Here is a 24,962-nt window from a genome sequence, read left to right as displayed (position 1 = left end):
GCTTGGCCACGTCCTACATGCAAGCATAGCGAAGGTTCATGCCCACAGAGGCTTTAGAACAAAAGCCTATGCCACAATTACATTTTTATTTAGTTTTCTAAACAATGGTTTTTGAGAGCGAGTGGGATTGAAATGACAAAGCAATACAGTTGAAACTAAAGTTGACTGTTGTCGCACTCTTATGACCTCAATCAGAAATGGCCTCACTTTAAAATTCTATTTTAATGACCTGGGGAGTTGGACAGAGAGGCTATTTTACAACAAAAGTAATAATATCTCTTTAAATGCCATTTTAAACATACGTAATACAGGTGATACTCGGAAAATTAGAATATCATGCAAAAAGTTTAATTTATTTGAGTAATGCAACGTAAAAGGGGAAACTAATATATGAAATAGTTCATGATAGTTCATGCAAAGGAAGAAAGTTCAAGCCGTGATTTGTTATAAGTGCGATGATTATGGCTTACAGCTCATGAAAACCCCAAATCCACAATCTCAGTAAATTAGAATATTCTAGGCTCAGTGTCCTACTCTAAACAGCTAAGTAAGCCATTTAAATGGTCTCTCAGTTTGGTTCAGTAGTGTAACGGAGCTGCAATGTTAAATCCCAATATCTCTGCTGGTACAGAAAGTAATCCAAGTGAAGCGCTGGAAAGGAAGGCAATATCCCAAATCCCCCAGTAACCGGACGAAACACAGTTCTGGGAGTCAACTGGCATTTTTATTCACAGCTCCAGTATTTATGTGGTTTCTCATGCAAGGGGTTTCCTTAATCACTTTACAGGGGTTATACAGTAGGGGACCACATGGGAAACTAAATATACAGGACATTTCTCCCACCATGCACTGCTGTACGAGAGGGATCGTGCGATTATACCGAATGACCGTTCGGTAGATAGCTGGGGTCTGAGCGCACACTTTGTGAAAGTACCACTCAGATCCCATCATAAATAACCGAACGCTGCACGAAACACACTTTATTATACATTCATCTTAAAAGTACAGAATACATCATTGAGAACAAAATCCTGAAGGACCGGCGCTCCCGAACGGCCTGGAAGTCCAGCGGTGTTCGCGCCGTTGAGTAGCCGATTTTAGTTCCAGGCACTCGACGACCAAACACTGCTGGGCAAAAGGAAGATCCAAGATGGCCGCCGCCTCGTGGTCGGTAGCCGAACGACGGCCACCCGGGAAATCAATTAACCGCCGACTGCTACAATGTTGCAATCGGTTAATGGGAGCCACACGACCCCCTGTGTGTGGGCTCTCATTCGGTACTTTATTCATTTCACGAACAGTGTGTAAAGTCACTGTTCGTGAAACTACCATATGAGTGCTAGCAGCTTTCGGCCACTAGTATACGAATGCTCTCTATTACAGATATACACGAATACATTAATTAACAGAATCAAAGCAGCTTTTCTAAGACAACCTTCAGACCTTAAACAGTACAACTTAAAGTGGCTAGGTTTGCCACAAGTAGGAATCACAATCATGGGGAAGACTGCTGACCTGACAGTTGTGCAGAAAACCATCATTGACACCCACCATAAGGAGGGAAAGCCTCAAAAGGTAATTGCGAAGGAAATTGGATGTTACCAAAGTGCTGTATCAAAGCACATTAATAGAAAGTAATGTGGAAGGGAAAAGTGTGGAAGAAAAAGGTGCACAAGCAGCAGGAATGACCGCAGCCTGGAGAGGATTGTCAGGAAAAGGCCATTTAAAAGTGTTGGGGACTTTCACAAGGAGTGGACAGGCTGGAGTCAGTGCATCAAGAGCCACCACACACAGATGGATCTTAGACATGGGCTTCAGATGTCGTTTTCTTCTTGTCAAGCCGCTCCTGAACAACAAACAACGCTAGAAGCGTCTAACCTGGGCGGAAGAGAAACAGACCTGGTCTGTTGCTCAGTGGTCCAAAGTCCTCTTTTCTGATGAGAGCAACTTTTGCATCTCATTTGGAAACCAAGGACCACGAGTGGAGAGGCACACACTGCAAGATGCTTGAAGTCCAGTGTGAAGTTTCCACAGTCTGTGTTGATTTGAGAAGCCATGTCATCTGCTGGTGTTGGTCCACTGTGCTTCATTACATCCAGGGTCAACGCAGCCGTCTACCAGGAGATTTTTGAGCACTTCAAAAGATGAGAGACATGAGACCGAACAATGCAGAAGAGCTAAAGGCCACTATTAAAGTATCCAGGTCTTCCATAACAACTCAGCAGTGCCACAGGCTTATAGCTTCCATGCCACGCCGCATTGAGGCAGTAATTGCTGCAAAAGGGGCCCAAACCATGTACTGAGTCCATATGCATGCTTATACTTTTCAGAGGTCCGATATTGTTCTATGTACACTCTTTGTTTTATTGATTGCATGTAATAGTCTAATTTACTGATATTGTGGATTTGGGGTTTTCATGAGCTGTAAGCCATAATAATCGCACTTATTACAAATCACGGCTTGAACTATCTTGCTTTGCATGCAATGCGTCTATCTCATATATTAGTTTCCCCTTTTACGTTGCATTACTGAAATAAATGAACTTTTGCACGATATTCTAATTTTTCTAGTATCACCTGTATATGTAAACTATAGAAAGCATAGAGTTCTTCCAATATATCTAAAACAAAGTAACAGAAGTCAGTGCCTAATACTGTCAAAGAACAGAGCAAGGGCATAACATTCAGCAACCTGACACAATCCTGCGGCTGCTGTTCATGCTCCGAATTGAACGATCCTGAAAAGAAGCTAATGTACATGCATGCTCTGCTGGAACACATGCACTGCCATTAATCAAACCAGGAATACACAAAGTTCTTCCATTAGAAGTAGATCTCAGAGAATCTGCACAATTACTTTAACCCCTTAAGGACACATGACATGTGTGACATGTCATGGTTCCCTTTTATTCCAGAAGTTTGGTCCTTAAGGGGTTAAAGGGACACTATAGTCACCTGAACAACTTCAGCTTAATGAGGTTGTTCAGGTGAGAACTATAGCTCCCTGCGGCCTTTCTCATGTAAACACTGTATTTTCTGAGAAAATACAGTGTTTAAATTGAAAGCTAGGAACACCTCCAGTTGCAGTCACTCAGAGTGAACCAGAGGGACTTCTGAGTTGATGGAGGCATAATATGCCTCCATCCACTCAGATCTGCTGTGTTCAAGCATCCTGTGATTCAGTATCTCCTCCCACTGCATGCAGACACTGAACTTTCCTCATAGAGATTCATTGATTCAATTCATCTTCTTGAGGAGATGCTGATTGGCCAGGGCTGTGTTTGAATCATGCTGGCTCTGCCCCGGATCTGCCTCCTTGTCAGTCTCATCCAATCCTATGGGGAAGCACTGTGATTGGATCAGGCTATCACATGTCAGCAGACTGCTTGTGTTTCCTGAGTCTAACAGCATGCAGATTTACAGCTTCTGGCTTGAATACAGTATGATTTTTACTATATTTATGGAGGCATGAGGGGCCCAGGGGGGGAAAGATGGTCGTGTTAACACTATAGGGTCAGGAATACATGTAGTTGCACTGGTGACTGCAGTGTCCCTTTAAGTTATTGTGGCTGAAGGTGGTTCTACAAGCTGTTAAGTCATAAGGTGTACTTAGTTTTTCACACATGGCTTCTCCACTTTGGATTTATTTTTGTTAACTCACAACACAATGTAATATGTCATGTGTTGTTGTTCATCTGAGGTTGTATTTAACTATCTTTAAGACCTGCTAAGAAACTGTTGATTGTTATTATGTCCTGATAAGGGCAGGTTGTGCTTTATTTTCCCCATAACTATATATATATATATATATATATATATATATATATATATAGTTCAAGTAGAGATTGTAGCCATATTAGTCCAGTGATATAGATGTAAAAAACAGATACAATTTGCTAAGTTTTCGGGAGAGCCTCCCTTTCTCAAGTCTGAAGCATTTCTCCAAAAAATAAATAAATAAATATATATATATATATATATATATATATATGTGTGTGTGTGTGTAGAAAGGCCATTAGGCCTGAATTTGTAGGAGAAGTAAGTCCCCTACTTAAACTCCCAGCCCCTACTCACCTCTGCCGTTCCAGTTGATTGTCTATCCCCATAGCAACCAGCACTTCCGGTCCGAGCTTCCCGCCAAACAGCTCCAGTTTCCTGCAGCAAGAGGTGTCAAGCGGAATCCTCCGTCCGTTCTGCGGCCCTGCCACCCGTCTTCCTCCCGGTCGTGGTACTTGGCTTCCGGGCACGAGACCGGCACGCTAACGTAAGCTAGTGAGGGAAATAGTGTTCGGCTATTTCCCTCCGTTCGGGCCTAAAAACGTAGGGGTAGGCTCACTTTTTTCTCTTACATTACCAGTTCACGTATACTTACCCGTTCATGCATTTCCGCGTTCGCGACACTAAAGTAGACGAACGCCCACTATACTTACGTATCATTGGGGCCTTCGTTACGGTCAAAACTGCCAAACCATGTATAGGCATAACTCTGGTGCTAATCGTTACATTTCTGTGTTACCTTTCGGTCATACGCATGAACCATGTACCTATTTACTTACCCATTCGTGCATCTTAAGCAATTCATGTAAATCCTGTTCACCCCTCGCATACTTACCTAATTCATGCTATTTCTATTTGTGCGGGATTAAACGAACGCACATTATACTTTACCTAAGCAGGTCCCTCGTACGGCTAAAACTACTGATCCCGTTCAAATAATACAAGCATTTCTTACACACAAATTCATTTAAAAGCACATACTTTCTGTTCGGTTATTTAACTGTCTATACCTACCTGTCAGTATGAGTTATTAAATCCGTTTAAAACTACAACCTTTTACCAAACTGTGTTTTCCGGTTTAATTATGTTTAATATATTAAAACCTCAGCCATTGTATCTTAGTAATCGGTTCTTTTTCCTACACCTAAGTGGTCAGTAAACTATGTTTAACGTTCATTTGTCAATTAAAATAGATTCCTCCTGACACCAAACTAAAAAGGGCAGAATTCTTTAACTCCACGCCAACCCTGTACAAACACTACATACATATATTAATTATTAACACGATCTTCTAGGGCAATACTGGTAAAACCCCACATTTTTATTTTACTACGTTTTCTTAAAGTTATGCAGTCATTAATCCTGCCACAGATTGCCTTGGTTTCTTGTATTTCTGCTTAAAGTTAGCAAATTCAAGTTCCTGTATTTACAAACCCAGGTATAGTATTTACTCACTTTGGTTTTCATCCATATCTATGCCCCAATACAACACACACTCTAGACTTGTCACAGTAGAAAATTGGTTATTTATAGCATACTGTCACAGCCTTCGCTAATTATTAAATATTCAATGGGTTTAATCCATAGCTCCAGATTTATTCTAGGCCTCCTCCGGTTTCTAGGCATAAAACCAGTTACGCTCATCCAAGTACCTGTACAACAAATCAAGGTATAGTTCTCTACTCATTACATGACCTTTTCATACAAGACCTAACGCGGTCTCGATTCATTACGACTAACTCACGGTCCTACGCCCTTGGTGTGTTAAATTCTTTACATTTTTCTACCTAGGCCTACGGTCATACTGCCATCAGGCAAGAAAATACCCAACCTACCTAACCCGGTACTCAGCCATACTACCAGGTACTTACATCCTTACTCATGTACGGCAGTCACTACCCCAAGGCCTCAATCAGCCTCTCTCCATAACTTAAACTCGTCTCAGTCTTAGACTAACCATTCAGATCCCTCAATTCAGGATTTCATGTTGCTCTCCTAACAGCCAACCCTTACTACAAATCATACGCCACCATGTTACACATAAATACATCAACATCTGTCTTAATCCTTAGGCTTCTTCTACGAGGACAGCAGCAGCCAAGACTCGCTACATAAAAATACTAGACGGTTCCAGTTCTCGATTATAACCCTTTCAAGGTTAGTATCCACACATTACACCAGAATTACCATTCAACCTTAAGTATACAAGTGAACTGGCTTACAGGGTCTAGGCTACTGCCCTAGCTCACCCTAGTAGAAAATCCGGTCCCGCGAGGCCATCTCCCACCTCAACACGGAGGTACGGCCCCACGCCCAAATCATAGTTATACACCTCGCCCGCCCTACTACAGGGCTGTAGTCAGGGCCTCACCTGTCACGGCCACACGTTTTGAATCTCTTTAGAGTCACCGAGAGGCCAACACCCCGCCACCACGTCTGTGGCCACGATTTTCCTAAGCCAAATCATAGATAGAGCCTCTCACCGCCACTTGGCATTAGCAGGGCCTCACCTATCACCAATTCACAGTTACATTTTTCGCTTCGGCACTAGCATTACAGTCCAGTTCTTCTAAAAAGACCCCCCCCTCATATCCCTCCCAGTTCCCCTACTCCCCTTCTAATATCTCATTCACGAAATCATTTTTTAGAATGTCCCAAGAACCAACCCCCATCGAAGAGTTTCCCGAAGAGATCCCGTGTACGCCCATCAGACCAGAGTCTCCATGCGAATTTCTCACCCCCTCAACTCCCACGTCCATGGACTATTCCTAAAATTACGGCCGGGCTTAGGCTCAGGGGAATCCCCTTTCCAGTTACGGCTAGAAAGGCAGAACTGTACAGACTGCTCACCTACCAAGCCCCTGAGCCTAGGCCAGGCACTAGCTCTCAAGGACAGCCACCAAGCGCTGGCACGGCCACCCAGGATACCCTAGCAGCAATCTTGACCAACTTGGAGACTTTAATAACAGGCTAAGGTGGAGAGCGCTATCGCCTCCCCAGGTAATACCTCGCGCTTCCCAGTCTCCCCCCCGGCAGTCCCCGCTGTACCACCATGCCCCCCCATACTCCCCTCTCCAGCACCAGTCACAGCTATATCGCCTTTCGAGTCACCAGCTCACTCCGTCCCAGACTCCATCAGGAAAGAAATCCTAGACTGGAAGGACGTGTCTGGCGTCTCTGCTTATAGCATCCCAAGACATACTGGAGAACAGAGCATACAATTACGGGGACATCTCAGTGGTACTAGAGACCCTAGGCTGAACAAGAAACTATCCATCCCCCAGTTTGTGATAGCCTTCGGGATATACCGTGACGTCATCTGCACGGTGTATCCCCACAGAAGAGAGGAGCTAGACCTTTACCTCCACAAGGTGGTGGATCTAGGCATCAAGTACAGGGGCTCCTTCTTTTACGACTATCATAAGTCGGTATCAGCGAAGGCGGCGACCCATCTGAAATGTCAGAATTAACTGGTGTCAGATGGATACAGAACTATTACATCTCATACGGCGGACTTATGTCCTTCTGAAGCTTATCCTACCACCTCCACTCCCACCCCTCATCCCACTTTCACCCCTCACAACAAATCAGTGGGGGGTCTACGTGATAAGCTGGGTAGGCCCATCTCCTTTCTAGGTAAAGCGCAGGTGTGCAATAATTTCAACGCAGGCTCCTGCAGTTTCAGCGCCTGTAGATTGTTGCACATCTGCTCCATATGCTTTAGGGCACATACCAAGACCATGTGCCCGGCCAGGTTGTCCCCTAACAAATGACTAACCGACATCAATGTCGACAACCTGTTTTTTTACAGAAGGACACACCCTAGCAGGCATTTGGTGGAATATCTGACCACTGGGTTTACACAGGGTTTTCTCACGGGTATTGTAGCCATCCCCACGGGCACACTGGAATGTCCCAATCTATTGTAAGCATGCCAAGATCCAGTTTCCACAGACACTCTCCTTTCCTCTGAAATTACCAACGGTTTCATGATCGGCCTCTTCACCTCCTCACTGTTTTCCTCCTGGCGCACTAACCCCATTGGTGTTGCAGTACACAAATATTCTAATAAAAAACGTCTAATTATTGATTTATCGGCACCGCATTCCTCTTTTGTTCCCAGCATAAACACACTCATACCCACGAATTCTCACTTCAGTATGTAACAATTGACGATGCCATACAATCCATCATCTCATCTGGTAGCCGCCCCTGGCTCAGCAAAACGGGCATCACAAATGCTTTTAAATTACTACCCATGCACCCCTCACTCTGGCACTTGCACGGTGTTAAATGGCGAGAAAAGTACTACTTCTCTACACTACTCGCTTTCGGTTCTCGAAGCAGCCCCAAACTGTTCGATATCTTCGCTGAGACGCTATGCTGGCTGCTTCTGAACGTCCTCAGGTGTCACTCTGTTATCCATTACTTAGACAACTTCTTACTGATAGAGCCAGGGGCACAAACACCCACCGCTATCAGCAGTACTACAGCACTTTTTTCCACACTTGGTGTACCATTATCTCCATCAAAAACAATCGGCCCCACAACTAAATCAACCTTTTTGGGGATAGAGCTAGACTCTGTTACCCTCCAAGCTAGCCTTCCCCATGACAAACTGATCCGCTTGAGAGGGGAGATAGACATGTTCCTGCGGAATGATGTTTGCACCAGAAGGGAACTTCAGTCCCTTCTGGGATCCCTTAACTTCGCTATGCGCATCATCCCGCAGGGACGGTCTTTTATATCCAGGCTTCTTTGCCTGCTCCACGGGGTACCGGACTCTTGCCCAGTTTCATTGGACCCCCACGCCAAGGCTGACTTAGCTATGTGGGGGAAGTTTTTGACAGATTGGAACGGTATCTCCATGTTTATCCCCCCTCTCTCCATTTCTTCACCCATTATTCACACAGACGCTGCAGCCAACACTGATTTTGCAGCCATCTTAGGGAACCACTGGTTCAGGGGTCTCTGGCCCGCTGAGACGGATGCCTTGCCAGGATTCAGGGAATCCTCAGCCCTATTCGATATTTATCCCAGTGTGGTGGCCGCACATACCTGGGGTCATCTCTGGTCCGGCAAGGCAGTAAAATGCTATTTTGACAACTCAGCGACTTGCGAAATCATTAACAGACCATCATGCGGCTGATTCGCAAGCTGACCTGGCTGGAAGCAACCGTCCAGTTTCACTTAGTTTGTTTTCACATCCTGGGTAACCACAACACGCCCGCTGACGCTCTTTCTCGCTCTCAATTCCAGGTATTCTTCCAGGCACTCCCTATGGCTCACCACCAGCCATCCAGGACACCACGATTTCACGAACTAATCCTGGATTGAGCACACTAATGCACCACGCTAGGACTCTCACTCACCAAGCACTATCACCTAACACAGCTATTTCATACAATAGGGCACTTACTATTTTTAACAAATTCACTGCAGAATTCAGTTTACAAGGCGATTTTTCTACACAAACCATGGTGGCTTTTGCCTCTTTCTGCCACTTACATCTTAAACTTTCTCACAACACCATTAAACTTTACCTCACCGGGGTTCAGCCCCATAGCCTCACCAATTTTCCTAACAATACCCCCTTCTTGTCATCATATCCCATTAAAAAGGTCTTGAAAGGTATATTCAAGGTTTCGGTTCCACTCACCACCACAAGACTACCTATAGATGGGCCTATCTTTAGATCACTTAGCAATCTCCTTGACGAATTCCCGTTCGATCCCAACACAAACCTGGTGATCAAATCTGCTATTTATCTTGCTTTCTACGGTTTTCTCAGACCCAGAGAGTTCACCGTGGTTTGTCAAGGAGATATCACGCACAGCCTAAAAACATCACACCTCACTAAGGTGGAGGATCACTACCTACTTACGATCCCATCAACTAAAACTAATCACTCACAACACCCCACCATAATTCCTCTCTTCCCTACCGATAATGCCTGGTGTCCGGTCAAAGCGCTAGACCACCTACGGTCAACCTATCACGCGCACTTACCAGACTCTCCGCTCTTATCACTACAAGGGCACCCGCTCACCACGCCTAAATTCACGGCACACGTCAGAACACTACTATCCAAACTGGGTTACAATCCGGCTTCATTCTCCGGGCACTCCTTCCGCATAGGAGCCGCTTCATCAGCCTCTAGCAAAAACAACCCGGTCCACATCATCAAGAGACTGGGTCGTTGGAAATCCTCCATATACCATACATATATACCACAACCAGAAAAAGAGCTTCGTCAAGCTTTCAGGAACTTGGTCATGTAAAAAAGGCAATAAAGTGTGTATTTTCTCGAACTTCTCTTTTGCCCTCTTTTATTTACAGGCCCACTTGTACGTTGGTTTTGGCACACCACAACCAACTTTGCCCTTTCAGATACTATCCATTACGTATTAAATTCCGAGCACAAGTAGAAAGGCCATTAGGCCTGAATTTGTGGGAGGAGTAAGTCCCCTACTTAAACTCCCAGCCCCTACTCACCTCTGCCGTTCCAGTTGATTTGTCCCCACCCACCTACACCCTGTTATCATTACATTCTCCTTGGTGGGCCCTCTTTTATTTACAGGCCCACTCATACGTTTTTTTCTGCACACCACAACCAACTTTGCCCTTTCAGATACTATCCATTACGTATTAAATTCCGAGCACAAAAATATATATTTGTGTTCGGGGCAGCAATGATTATGATATAAAGTATGATTGTTATTAGCAAACCTGTGATAAGAAAAAGTCGGTTGAGATGTGCCGAAACCGACGAATGCTGTAGGCCAGTAATTAAAGTGGACCTACACTAGAAGAGTATGGTGAATAAAGGGAGTGAAGGGTGGGGCAGCATCTCATGTATTTTTAGGGTAATTGTGGAGTGTTTTGGAAAAAGTATGTTTTTTCTGTGCTTGGAGATAATTGGATTACATTAGTATGGTTCCTGATCCAATTATCTCGCAGGCACAGAGGAGGGATGATCTGATTTTGTATGGGAATGTCCTGGACCTGAGAGCAAATCTAATTGTGTATTTGTTTCTACTGTGGTCAGGGGCGGACTGACCACTCGGGCACATCGGTCATGGACCGAGGGCCCGAGGCAGCCAGGGGCCCGGCAGCACAGCCATGCTCCAGCTGGAGAGATCAGAGATCTCTCCAACTGGAATGGCAAAAATAAAATAAAAAATAATTTCCTTTAATAGGTTGCTGGGGCCCCAGATGCAGCGCAGGGCCCCAGCAACCTACCGCTCTTTAAATCCCCCCCCCCCCCCTTTACCCTCACATGAGACCTGGCAGCTTCACCAGCTCTCTGCCAGGTCTCCTTCTCCCTGTCCCGTGCGGCTCTGTGTGATGGGAGAGGCGGAGCCAGGAAGTGTACTCTCCTCTCGCACAGAGCCCGATCAGCAGGGGAAGGAGCAGCAGCCAGGGAGACCAGAGGGAGCAGAAAGAAAGGTAGGAACTACTCACCCCCCTCCCTCTGTCACTGTCACCCCCCTCCCTCCCTCTGTCACTGTCACCCCTCTCCCTCACTGTGTGACTGTCACCACCCTCCCTCTCTCTGTCACTGTCACCCCCCTCTCTCTCTGTCACTGTCACCCCCCTCCCTCACTGTGTGACTGTCACCACCCTCCCTCTCTCTGTCACTGTCACCCCCTCTCTATGTCACTGTCACCCACTCCCTCTGTCACTGTCACCACCCTCCCTCTGTCACTGTCACCACCCTCCCTCTGTCACTGTCACCCCTCCCTCTGTCACTAGTCACCCCTCCCTCCCTCTGTCACTGTGTCAACCCCTCCCTCTGTCACTAGTCACCCCCTCCCTGGGTAACTAGTCACTCCTTCTCTCTGTCACCCCTCCCTCCCTCTGTCACTAGTCACCCCCTCCCTCTGTCACTAGTCACCTGTCACTGTGTCACCCCCTCCCTCACTGCCACTAGTCACCCCTCCCTCTGTCACTAGCCAACCCCTCCCTCTGTCACTGTGTCACTAATCACTCCCTGTGTCACCCCCACCCTCCCTCTGTCACTGTGTCACTAGTCACCCCTCCCTGTGTCACCCCATCCCTCCCTCTGTCATTGTGTCACCCACTCCCTCTGTAATTGTGTTACCCCCTCCCTCTGTCATTAGTCACCCCATCCCTCCCTCTGTCATTGTGTCACCCCCTCCCTCTGTAATTGTGTTACCCCCTCCCTCTGTCATTAGTCACCCCTCCCTCTGTCACTAGTCACCCCCGCCCTCCCTCACTCTGTCACTAGTCACCCCCTCACTCTAGTGACAGAGTGAGGGAGAAGGTGACTAGTGACAGAGAGAGGGAGGATGTGACTAGCCACGGGAGGGGGACCCTGAGGGTGGGGGCACCCTTAGGGCACTATAGTGTCAGGAAAACCGCTTTGTTTTCCTGACACTATAGTGATCCTTTAACATTTATTTAATGCACATATATTTGTGCATTCAAAGGGCCTGAGATCTAATTTTGCCCAGGGGCCCCAAAGGCTCTCAGTCCGCCCCTGACTGTGGTTTACTCTCAGGTCCAGGGTTGAGTGCCCTTTGCATGGGGACTGTTATGCTACAATTAGATGAGATGTGGAACACAACTGCAGAGTTTATGTTTTTCTAATATTTAGCCAGGTGTTACATAAAACCAAAGTCCTTTCTGGTATCACAATACTGTAGCTTTAATGATTGATAGTGAAGTTGTAATCGTAAGTAAATAATAATTGAAGGAGTGCAAGTGAAAAGTTGAATTTGAATTGTTTAGTTAACAGGTGAGACTTCCTTAAGAAAGCAACTCTGAGAAATATGTATAAAGGGAATACTTAAGGTTTGATGAGAGTAGTTGTCTTCAGGCTGTTTGTTCGTAGCCAGATGAGAGTAAACCTTTAACAGTCCAGGTCTTGAGGGTTGAAGAGAATAGGAGAAACCAGTAACAATCCGATGATCAGAAGGCAGGGAATCCGTTTTACAGTCCAGGAGTTCGGTACACAGTAGTCAGAAGTAAGAAGCTTTAGCCGGCGATATGAATGTGGAAGTAACCCAATACATTCACAAAGGGCTTGAGAGAGCCGCGTCAGAGAAGGGAGCGGAGACTTTATCCGCATACCGGAAGTGTCAAAACAGAGCCGGAGAGAATTCTAATCGTAAGTCCTGACAGGGACATGCATATAAGGCCAGTTGTGGCTGCTATTAAAGCAGTCCAGCTTGGACTCCAAAAATGTGTGTCATCCTGTTATTGGAGGGAAGGAAGATTTAACTCCTATATCTGCTGTTCCAGCTTGGAGGGGATTCAACAGGGAAAGTCCTTGTAAGGACTAGAGCTCCCAGGACTGAGTGTCTTCCAGTGCCAGGGCGTGTCTAGAGCGAATTCCCCACTCGGCTCCAGGAAGGAGCGGTTCCAGGGCCCCAGTCAAGCCACGGCGACTGTGGGCAGAAGTGCTGCGGTTTGTCCCCTGTTCCAGCTGGGAAGCAGTCCTTGGTGGAGGTACCCAGAACTGTGTATCGTCCGGTTATTGGTGAATTGGGATTATATTGCTACACTGAGCTTCTCTTTGATGTTCTACAGTCTACCAGTGGAGATATTTATTTTAATATTACAGCTCTGTTACAATGACAGAAAGTCAATATCCCGTTGGATATCTGGACATACAGGTGCACATGCTCAATATTAAATTGTGTTATGATCGTATGTGTACGGAGGACCCTGCATCCTGTTGAAGGCATGGTTCGACAACGTATTTCTGGTCTTTCCAGTCTCTCATTTATTTACCCCTTAGAGGACACGAGTGCTGAGAATGTTGCGTGGAGGTTGGTGTCGCTCGAGCAACTCATGCCTACTCCAGCATCAGCATTGTCTGTATTGGTACGCATGAGCCTGAACAGTTCTGCTTTCCCGGACGTTGCTGGGAAAGGAACGTTGTGTTTGTGTAGCTCAGCTGTGATACGAGGAATCGTCCATGACCTGATAGACCAGACTAGAGTACTCGGGATTGACATGTCATCACCTTCTTACAGAGATCTGAGACATAGTGCAATATATTAATAATTAGCTTGGATCAGGATCGTTTTACTGGCTGGCTAGCTAGTGCCCAGTGGTGAAGCAATTCACTAGGTTGGTGACAGGTGAGGCCCTGCTAGTTGCCAAGTGGCTTGAGAGGCTATGATTTGAAACGAGGGGATTTGTGGCCACCGAACGCTGTGGCAGGGTGTTGGCCTCTCAGTGACATTTAAATCATGAGCTAGATTGGGTGTGACAAGTGAGGCCCTCTCTATGCCACTGTGCGAGGCGGCTAACTATGTTTTGGGCCATGGGGCGTAATACCTCATGCGGAAGAGATGCCAGAAACATAACATCTATTGGTCACCTAGATCCCTATAAGCCAGTAAGACCTACTCATTAAAAAAAAAAGTCTATATTGCGGGGGAGCCTACGTGGCTAAAAATGTACCTGAATTCGTATTTCGTAAGAGTTTGTTTAGTTCTGTATGGTATGGTTGTAAACTGTAACTGAAATCTGCAGCAAGAAAAGGGAAAGAGAGGTCTATAACCTACAGAAAGAACCGTAACTGACAAATGGGTGCAAGGTCTGAAGAGCAAATGATGCTCTGAATTGATAATCTGTAAAAGAATATGATTTTATGAGACGTAAGGAAATGGATGTTAGCAAGACCTCGTGAGTACCACCGTACCCCCTATGTACAGGCCCCATGGCGTCCTGGCAAGCCACAGGACCAAATATCCGCAGACGGGAACTGTAGTGTTAAACCATGCAATCATATTTAGGGAAATCTCAAAATATGATTAGACATGATACATAAAGATGTTTGTAAGCAAAACCATAGACTGTGCAGAAATGCATATGTACCGTATATATACCCAAATATAAGCCGAGGCCCCTAATTTTACCACAAAAAAAATGGGAAAATGTATTGACTCGAGAATAAGCCTAGGGTGGGAAATGCAGCAGCTACTGGTAAATTTCCAAATAAAATTAGATCCCAATAAAATTACATTTATTGAATATTTATTTACAGTGTGTGTATATAATGAAAGCAGAGTGTGTGTGTGTGTTTGTGTAGTGTATATATAATGAATGCAGTGTTTGTGTGCAGTGTGTAGTGTGTATATAATGAATGCAGAATGTGTGTGTAGTGTGTGTATATAATTAATGCAGAATGTGTGTAGTGTGTGTATATAATGAAGGCAGAATGTGTGTGTGTGAATGCAGTGTGTGTATATAATGAATGCAGTGTGTATATAATGCAGAGTGTGTATTCGTATAAATGCAGTGTGTATATAATGCAGTGTGTGTATTTGTGTGAATGCAGTGTGTGTGTATAATGCAGTGTGTGTTTGTGTGAATGCAGTGTGTGTGTTTGTGTAGTGTGTGTGAACTGGGTGGGAGGAGGGCATTTTTATTATTTTAATTTTTGTAAATTCTATTTTATTATTATTATTATTATATTATTTATAGAGCGCCGTCAAATTCCGCAGCACTTTACAATGGGTGGACGAACACAGGGCCGGACTGGCCCACCGGGATACCGGGAAATTTCCCGGTGGGCCGCGGCACCTGGGGGCTGCTCTGGCAATATATGTGCCACCGGGTGGCCGGTCCGGTGGCACACACCGTGAGGGGGCCGGCCGGCAGGCGGCCGCATTGCACGCTGCAGCCTCACCGGTCCGGCGGCACACCTAATGCTGAGGGCTGAAGGGGGAGGGAGCATATCTCTACCATGCTCCCTCGCGGTTCCCACAATCCCCAGCAGCATCCGTGCTGGGGATTGTGGGAACCGCGAGGGAGCATGGTAGAGATATGCTCCCTCCCCCTTCAGCCCTCAGCATTAACAGTGCTGCCGGACCGGCGAGGCTGCAGCGTGCAATGCGGCTGGCCCCCTGACTCCTCTCAGGTGGGTGGGGGGGATGGAAGGGGGGGGGGTTATTAGAGAGAACGACAGAGGGGGGAGGGTGAAAAGAGAGAGAGAGACGGGGGTGTGTGAAAAGAGAGAGAGAGACAGAGGGGTGTGTGTGAAGAGAGAGAGACAGGGGGGGTGAAGAGAGAGAGAGAGACATGGGGGGTGAAGAGAGAGAGACAGAGGGGGTGTGAAGAGAGAGAGAGACGGGGGGGTGAAGAGAGAGAGACGGGGGGGGTGAAGAGAGAGAGACAGAGGGGGGGTGAAGAGAGAGAGAGACAGGGGGTGAAGAGAGAGAGAGACAGAGGGGGGTGAAGAGAGACAGAGGGGGGGTGAAGAGAGAGAGACAGGGGGGATGAAGAGAGAGAGACAGAGGGGGGTGAAGAGAGAGAGACAGAGGGGGGTGAAGAGAGAGAGAGGGGGGGTGAAGAGAGAGAGACGGGGGGTGAAGAGAGAGAGAGACAGAGGGGGGGTGAAGAGAGACAGACAGAGGGGGGTGAAGAGAGAGAGACAGAGGGGGGTGAAGAGAGAGAGAGACAGAGGGGGAGTGAATAGAGAGAGAGACAGAGGGGGTGAATAGAGAGAGAGAGACAGGGGGGTGAATAGAGAGAGAGAGAGACAGAGGGGGTGAATAGAGAGAGAGAGAGAGGGGGGGGTGAATAGAGAGAGAGAGAGAGAGAGAGAGAGAGAGAGAGAGAGAGAGAGGGGGGTGAATAGAGAGAGAGACAGAGGGGGTGAATAGAGAGAGACAGAGGGGGGAATAGAGAGAGAGACAGGGGGGGTGAATAGAGAGAGAGACAGAGGGGGGTTGAATAGAGAGAGAGAGACAGGGGGGTGAATAGAGAGAGAGACAGAGGGGGGAGAGTGCCACAGGGAGAGGGGGAGAGTGAGACACAAGGGGGGAGAGAGGGGCGAATAGAGAGAGACAGAGGGGGAGGGAGAGTGCCACAGGGAAAGGAGGGATAAAGAGACAGAGGGGGGAGAGTGAGACACAAGGGGAGAAAGAGGGGCGAATAGAGAGAGACAGAGGGGGAGGGAGAGTGCCACAGGGAAAGGGGGGAGAAAGAGACAGAGGGGGGAGAGTGAGACACAAGGGGAGAAAGAGGGGTGAATAGAGAGAGACAGAGGGGTTGGGAGAGTGCCACAGGGAAAGGAGGGAGAAAGAGACAGAGGGGGGAGAGTGAGACACAAGGGGAGAAAGAGGGGTGAATAGAGAGAGACAGAGGGGGAGGGAGAGTGCCACAGGGAAACTCTAGCCCTGGAGCTACGGGCTAGAGTTCACTCTCACCACTGCGACCACCAGGGATTCCTGGTGGTCCAAGTGGTGAGAGTGAACTCTAGCCCCATACAAACACTGCCCACACACACCATACACATTCACACACACACAGACCCCCATACACACATTCCCCTACACACACAGCCACCCATACACACATTGCCCCACGCACCCTACACACTGAACCTTTCACACACATTGCACCCCTCACACATTGCACCACTGCTCCTATACCCTACTACAGCCCCATATCCCAGCAGACCCCAGGTAAGTTGTCAAACTGTACTTAAACGGTTTGACTACTTACTCTGGGAGCGGGTCCCGGCATTCCTGGCACCATACCCACTACACAGAGCAGTAGTGGTTATTGTGCATGGATTATTTCTTTAAATAATCTATAGGTGCCCCTCCTGAGATCAGGCTCTGGATCCGCCACTGATTTATATTATATATATATATATATATATATATATATATAATTATGCCTATTATATTTACACATATATTAATGTACATTTATATATGCATAATACACTAAGAAATGTCATTGATATGTACAATATGTAATAAGCAGATATTGGCCCAGTCTTGTTGCTAGGTGCATAATCCAGCACAATAACATATTTAAAGTGAAGAGTGCACCCACAGGACCTCAAAATAAACAAGATAACGTCATTTTTTTACAGTTGTGCCCTACATACATTCACCATTTCAGTCCCATTACCAAGCTTTCCTTAATATGTCATGGTAGTTGGACTGAAACATTGGTTATATGCAAAGGCACGTCTGCTTAAAATAAATCTGCACTCTTTTTTTTAAGCCTATATGTGCTTTTTTCACGTTGGAGTAATAATTTTAATTTTAAGTTATCTTTTCTAACTCTGTATCTGCACACTATGCTGGCGCGACGCATTATGGGGCTGGTAAATAATTTTTTTCCAGGGCTGCTTTTAATTACCAGTCCGGCCCTGGACGAACAGACATGTAGTTGTAACCAGACAAGTCGGACACACAGGAACAGAGGGGTTGAGGGCCCTGCTCAATGAGCTTACATGCTAGAGGGAGTGGGGTAAAATGACACAAAAGGTAAGGATAGTATTAGACTAGTGACAGTTGCAGAAGAGGAATCAGTTGGGAGCTATTAAGAGTTTAATTGATACGCTTTTATGAAGAAGTGGGTTTTTAATGATTTTTTGAAGGAGTGGAGACTGGGTGAGCATCTAACGGAGGAGGGAAGCGAGAAGTCTTGAAGGCGAGCATCAGAGGTGGGAGTACGGACAGAAGATAGACGTAAGTCTTCAGCAGATCGTAAGGGCCTAGACGGGACATACTTGTGTATAAGGGAGGATAGATAGGTGGGAGCAGCATTATGTAGAGATTTGAAAGCAAGAACCAGAATTTTAAATTGAGCTCTATATTTTATAGGAAGCCAATGTAGGGACTGACAGAAGGGTGAGGAATGGGAGGTGCGGGTGGACAGGAAGATGAGCCTCGCCGCCGCATTCATTATGGACTGTAACGGCGCAAGTTGGGAGCACGTAAGACCACTGAGAAGCGGATTACAGTAGTCAAGGCGAGAAAGTACAGTGGAATGGACCAACACCTTAGTCGCATCTGGCGTTAAGTAGGGGCGGATGCGCGCAATGTTTTTGAGATGGAAATGACAGGATTTGGCGATAGAGTGAACATGAGGCTTGAAGGAGAGGTCGGAGTCAAAGAGAACACCTAGGCAGCGAGCCTGCGTGGTGGAGCTGATGGTAGCACCATATATTTTATTTAAATATTATTATTTAAATATTATTATTTTGATTATTTTAATATTTAATTATATATTTTATTTTTTTTGTCCCCCCTCCCTGCTTGTTACCTGGCCAGGGAGGGGGGGCTTTATGATTCCCTGGTGGTCCAGTGGCATGGGCTGTGCAGTGGGGGAGCCGGCAGCAAGCGTTTACTTACCTCTGCAGCAGCTCCGTTCAGCTCCCAGTGTAAATCTTGCGGTCTGCGTGCCGTGCGGAGCGTTGCCATGGTAAACCGTGGCAACGCTCTGATGGACGTGGGTCTCACGAGATTTACACTGGGAGCTGGAGGAGCTGCTATCGTAACTCATCTAATATGCCACATTGAAGGTAAACCTGTATGTGGCATTAGGATAATCAGATTGAGGGAATATTACCACTACGTAACTGTAAATAATGATATCTGTATACTAGGTGCCTATAAATGTGCTACCCAGAACCTAAAACAAGACATTATATTCCAAAATCCATTATATTCCTTAATCCAAAATCTATAAATGTTTTCAATGAAATGCCCAAATGAGGAGCCGAATTAGTCTGTGGCAGGTTGCCCATTACAGGGCATATGAACACACATTTTAAAGGCATAGTGATGCCAAGAGTAGGAAATATGCATATACCGATTTCAGGGTGGCTGTGCTGGCTGTGTTGAGAATAATGCAGGTGAAGGTAGGATTTAAATCAGAGAATGGTTGTGGAGTTTGTGTATGTAACTAAGACATGTTCATGATGAGATTGTAGAGAACCCGATTGTTACAAAAAATCATCAAGTTTATGAAACGGTGAAAAGAACAGAAACTGTATATAAACACTTATAAAACATCATACAATACATACGCACGGAGCCCAATAAAACAAGGTATTGGAAGACAGAATTAAAACGGGAACAGAGGCCTCTAGAATGCCACAGTGGCTGAACAGGCTAGCGGCCGTGATGGCAGTACATAATACATAGGAAAAGACAGGAGATATATGACGTACAATAAATCAGACTTACATGTGGAATGCTTAGGAGGATGATAAATACTTATGCATACACAGCTGGTATGTAGAGTTGAGCGAACCCGAACTGTAAAGTTCGGGTTCGTACCAAACATTAGGTTTTTTGGACCCCGGACCTGAACACGGTGTTTGACGATTTAATGGCGCGTTTTGAAAGGCTGCAGGGCAGCCAGTCAACAAGCGTTTGACTCGTGTGCCCTTAGAAGCCATCACAGCCATGCCTACTAATGGCATGGCTGTGATTGGCCAGTGCAGCATGTGACCCAGCCTCTATATATAAGCTGGAGTCGCGTGGCGCCGCATGCACATGCAATCTTATTAGTGTAGGGAGAGGATGCTGCCGCTGATAGGGACAGCTTAGGAAAAAATTCTGCAAACTAGTACATTAGTGGGGTGGGGTGCACTTCATATCTGAGAGTCAAATAGAAGCTTCAAATCCCACGGTTACATCGGAGTTAAAAAAAAATAAAAAATTAAATAGTATTTTAGTGGGGTGCACTTCATATCTGAGAGTCAAATAGAAGCGTCTAAGAGTGTGCTTACAGCGCATTGGTAAACATTCTTATTTTCTGGGTGCTAATCTGCTAAATAGTACATTTTGGGGCGTGCACTTCATATCTGAGAGTCAAATAGAAGCGTCTAATAGTGTGCTTACAGCGCAGTGGTAAACATTCTTAATTTTCTGGACGACCGGGACCCAGTATGCCTGATGTTGAAGTTAGGAGTCACAGTGTGGAATGGATTAGCAGGGTCTGGTGCAGGGTAACCCCCTGGTGTTGAGCACCAGCGTTTGTGTGGCCACATACCAGGACCCTGATGCAGCTTCAGTAAAAAGAGTACTTGATACCAGAAGCCATCACCAGACTGATCCGCAACTTGGAACAGGATGTGACATTCACTGTAGCGGCTGTGCGCACTTTTGGCGTTGTCACCCTGCTGCTGCTCGCCTGTCTGCGCTGTAGCGTAACTTCAGCCTTCTCGCTTGCCGCCTGAGACTGTGCGAGCAGCAGGCGATAGTGGAGTTTCAGCTGCAGCACGCATGGGTCAGTGGCTCTGCACCAGACTTCCCGACAATTGATCAGAGTTAAAGGATTTCAAGTGGACTCATTACAATTACAGGGCCTCTAAAGAGTCCTGTATTGTTATTGGTCGTCACTACCTTCCCGCGTCGGGAGTGGGTCATTTGCGTGCCTGCTGCCTTCCTTGCATGTGGTAGCCGTTTCTCAGGGTCCCTGTATGGAATGGAACCCTGATTCCCCATTACCCGTGGTCACCATGGTAGGCGCAGAAACTGACATTGAAAGTTGATATGGATGACATCCGCATGCAAAGTCGCCGCCACAGGGATTTGCCCGAGATTCTCTAGAGTCAACAAAGTGCCTGCGCAACTATAATGTCAACAGCTACTCTGCAGAACAGAGTTGTCTTTTTTTATATGTCCCAATATTTTGGGGGCTACCCCAATTAAAATATATAAATATATATATAAATAACAGTGTTGGCTACCTCATCATCCTCCTCCTCCTCCTCCACCGCCACGGTCACCGCCTCCTCAACCTATGGGTCACTTAGTATAAATTATGTACACATTAGCAGAGGCTTGTGAAGGCCTTTTCTCCATGCATCAGGAGTTGAGCATTTCTCCATGCATCAGGACTGCAAGAAATGCACCGCAGGCCGCAAATATTTATTTTGTTGTATGTCCCAATATTTTGTGGGCTACCACAATAAAAAAAAACTAAAAAAAAAACATAACAGTGTTGGCTACCTCATCCTACTCCTCCACCGCTGCTTCCACCTACACCGTCACGGTCACCACCTTCTCAACCTATGGGTCACTTAGTATAAACTATGTACACAATAGCAGAGGCTTGTGAAAGGCCTTTTCTCCATGCATCAGGAGTTGAGCTCAATTTGAACAATGAAAGAGAATACCCTGCACTCCAACCCTCTCTATTAAATGGATAATTCTGGTGATCCTCCTGACAGCCATGCTTTAGATTTTGATTTATGTTCTTCCAAATCTAAAATCAAAGATTCCATCTAGTGCTATTTTATGTCTCAACTGTATTTTTAATTTTTATGTTATTTTAAGTGATTTCCCTATCCACATTTGTTTGCAGGGCACTTGTTCTACTCTTATCACCATTTGACTTGCTTTTGCAGCTCTCTAGCTCTTTCCAGGAGTTTTTTTTAGATGCATTTTTGTGCTCAAAAGTTCGGGTCCCCTTTGACTTCAATGGGGTTGGTGTTCGGGGTCAAGTTCGAGCCCGAACCCGGACTTTTTTTTCAAAGTTTGGCCGAACCCGCCAGACCCGAACATCCAGGTGTCCGCTCACCTCTACTGGTATGGAAGATTAGGCTTGAAAGCAACAGGAAATGCTAGAATATCTGGCATAGTAATATTAGCATCAGATATAAAACTTCAATGCTTAAACTGAACATGACTGAATGATGTTCCTGATGCACGTAGACCGTACAAAGAAAGTCTGGGTGGTGTTAGAAAGTGAGGGAATGCAAGAGCAGCAGACAATAGAACTGCAGGTTTACCTAGCTGTTTTAGATTATAACCCAATGAAAATTACATCATTAAATGCATGCAAGCTGTCCATTGGGGTATATCTACTAAACAGTGAATTACCGAACAATGTTGGCCCAATGAGTAGCTGAATACCCAAAGGGCAGACAACATTAAAATGTATGGTGACTTACTGAAATGCATATGATACAGTTTTATGAATTTGAGGTTATTTAGTAAGAAGATTTAAGACATTTAGAAGATATTCCCCTTTACATAAAATAAGGAATTTTACATTTATGTGTACAGAGAATGTATATAAAAGTTAATATTTTATTCCCTTTACCACATGTATAGGCCCAAGTTTGGGCCTGACATAAATTTAGACAGTCAGTTGCAACACCTAGCCACATAATTACTAAACAATGAAGGCTCAAAAAGTGCATGAATACCCAGGACAGACACAAAACTTTAAAATGTAGAGTGAAACAATAAATTGCAGGGTGACTAACTAAAATGCATATGATAAAAGTAAATATGGCCTAGTGTGGGCCAAAATACAGTAAGTAGAATGAGGCATCACTGCCAAATACAGTAAGCAGAATGAGGCATGCTATGTACGACTGAAATAGGCTAAATTTGGCTTACTAGTAAAAATTTGCCATATCAGAATGGCTGAACAAACAAACTTACGATTTTGTTGAAAAAAACAACAGTTATGGAAGCCGTGGCTGGGCTGGGCGCAGCAATGCCCCATGAGCTTCTAGTTAAGCGACTGTTTACTAGAGTGAGGTAAAACAAATACTTGCGTGGGCAACACTAGGCCAAGACCAGATTGTGTTGATGACCTTTGAACTGGAAGTAGATGGCTCTGTAATGAATAGATAATCTCATCAGCCTGCATCTCCTCAGCCCAATCACGGTAGGGTAGGGAAGGGGGAAGTCCCCTTTAAAGGTCCATAAGCCCCTCCCATAACTTCAGGTCAAGCCTTCCTCTATATATATATATTTATATATATATATATATATATATATATATATATATATACATATATATATATATATATATATATATATATATATATATAAAACTAAATATTAAAGAACAGCACTCCAAGGACTTTATATAAAATATAACTTTTATTTACCTTCTAAATAAAAACGGTCAACGTTTCAGCTTGATCCTGAGGAAAGCTTGAGGGGATCAAGCTGAAACGTTGACCGTTTTTATATAGCATTTAAATAAAAGTTATATTTTATATAAAGTCCTTGGAGTGCTATCCTTTAATATTTTTGTGTTTTTGTCTGGACAAGCACCGGGCGTTATATTAGGTTTTGGAGTGGAGTGCAAGATTTGTTATTATTTTATATATATATATATATATATATATATATATGTATATGTATATATATATATATATATATATATATATATATATATATATATATATATATATATATATATACAGTATAGATATTAAACCGGGGTATAGGGGGATATATATCCCTATTTATATCCTCTACTGGACAGAGATCTCAGGTATCTTTTTTTTTTTTTTTTTTTTTTGTCAATCTTTATTTTATTGAGGCATGTGGTTATGGTGGTACAGAATAAAGAGAGGGAGACATGCAGGGGTTATACAGGTTGTACACATCATGGCAATTGCAATATCTCCTAGGATTAACGGCCTCGTTTTATATTATATAAACAAGCTTAACTGAGAGAGTACAAAATAAAGTTAAACGGTCAAGATGATGGGCATTCAGTATGGTATACATGGCTTAATAACGTAGGTTCTTAGCAGTAACAGGCGAGCGATTGTTATAGTGAGGTATAGGTTTAAACGAGCCAAGAATTTACACCAGCCTTAATGACAGGAATATCCCAGGATTATCTAGTCTAGTATGTAGCATGTTAAGTTAACAGTGCTGTGTGAAGTATGTGTTAGGCAGGTTCTATATTATGCATTTATACATGAACAGTTTCAGCTGTCTCTAGCCAGCAACAAAAACAAACAAAGTGAGCTGCGAACAGGTTGATTCTAAACATACATGTGCATATGAAGGCATATCATACCCAGACTTAAGTTCCCTAACATGTAATGTATGTATTCAGGTTCGGATAAGAAGACTTAAACAAACAATAACCTTATAAACACAGGCCTAAAATTGCTAAGCATTTAGGTAGTTGGTACCACAGTAGACAGGGTATATAGTATGCCACTCTCAGGGTAAAGAAACATTTTGCTCTATGAATCTTGTGGGGTAGCATAAACCCATTATAGCCAAATCCAGAGCCTATCTAGGTGAGCTGTTAAAAAAGACAGTTGGTAGGCTATGTAACATCATAGACACGTATTAGAAGTTTAAGGTGTCTGGCTGAACATTCTAGATTCTAACAAGCTAGATAACTGTCTGTGTATTCAACAGTAGGAAAAACAATTGAGAATATTTTACAAGAGATTTGAGTAAGATAATAGCATAACAGTATACGAGTAGGCAGTGTGGTAAGCCAGGTTAATTCGTTATACGGTCTAGGGTGAACCAGCAATGCATAACTAGTTAATATTTATCTTACACATTAGGCAGTTCATACTTTCTGTCGAGTGGGAATATAGAGTTCCTCGCTTGCATAGCTTGCCAGGTATATAGAACAGATGGAGTAGACTCGGATTTAGCGTAAACCCG

At 44.8% G+C, this 24,962-nt stretch overlaps 1 protein-coding gene across 4 annotated transcripts in view; it reads left to right on the top strand.

Moving 5' to 3' along the window:
* APC2 (APC regulator of WNT signaling pathway 2) overlaps positions 1–24,962 on the top strand; it is a 264,775-nt gene that overhangs the window by 44,647 nt on the left and 195,166 nt on the right. The gene's annotated exons all lie outside the window — the stretch shown is intronic.

The sequence above is a fragment of the Pelobates fuscus genome, chromosome 5, assembly GCF_036172605.1.
Source record: "Pelobates fuscus isolate aPelFus1 chromosome 5, aPelFus1.pri, whole genome shotgun sequence".
Lineage (NCBI taxonomy): Eukaryota > Metazoa > Chordata > Amphibia > Anura > Pelobatidae > Pelobates > Pelobates fuscus.
The sequence above is the reverse complement of the archived record's forward strand: the minus strand, read 5'-3'. Positions and strand labels throughout refer to the sequence as shown.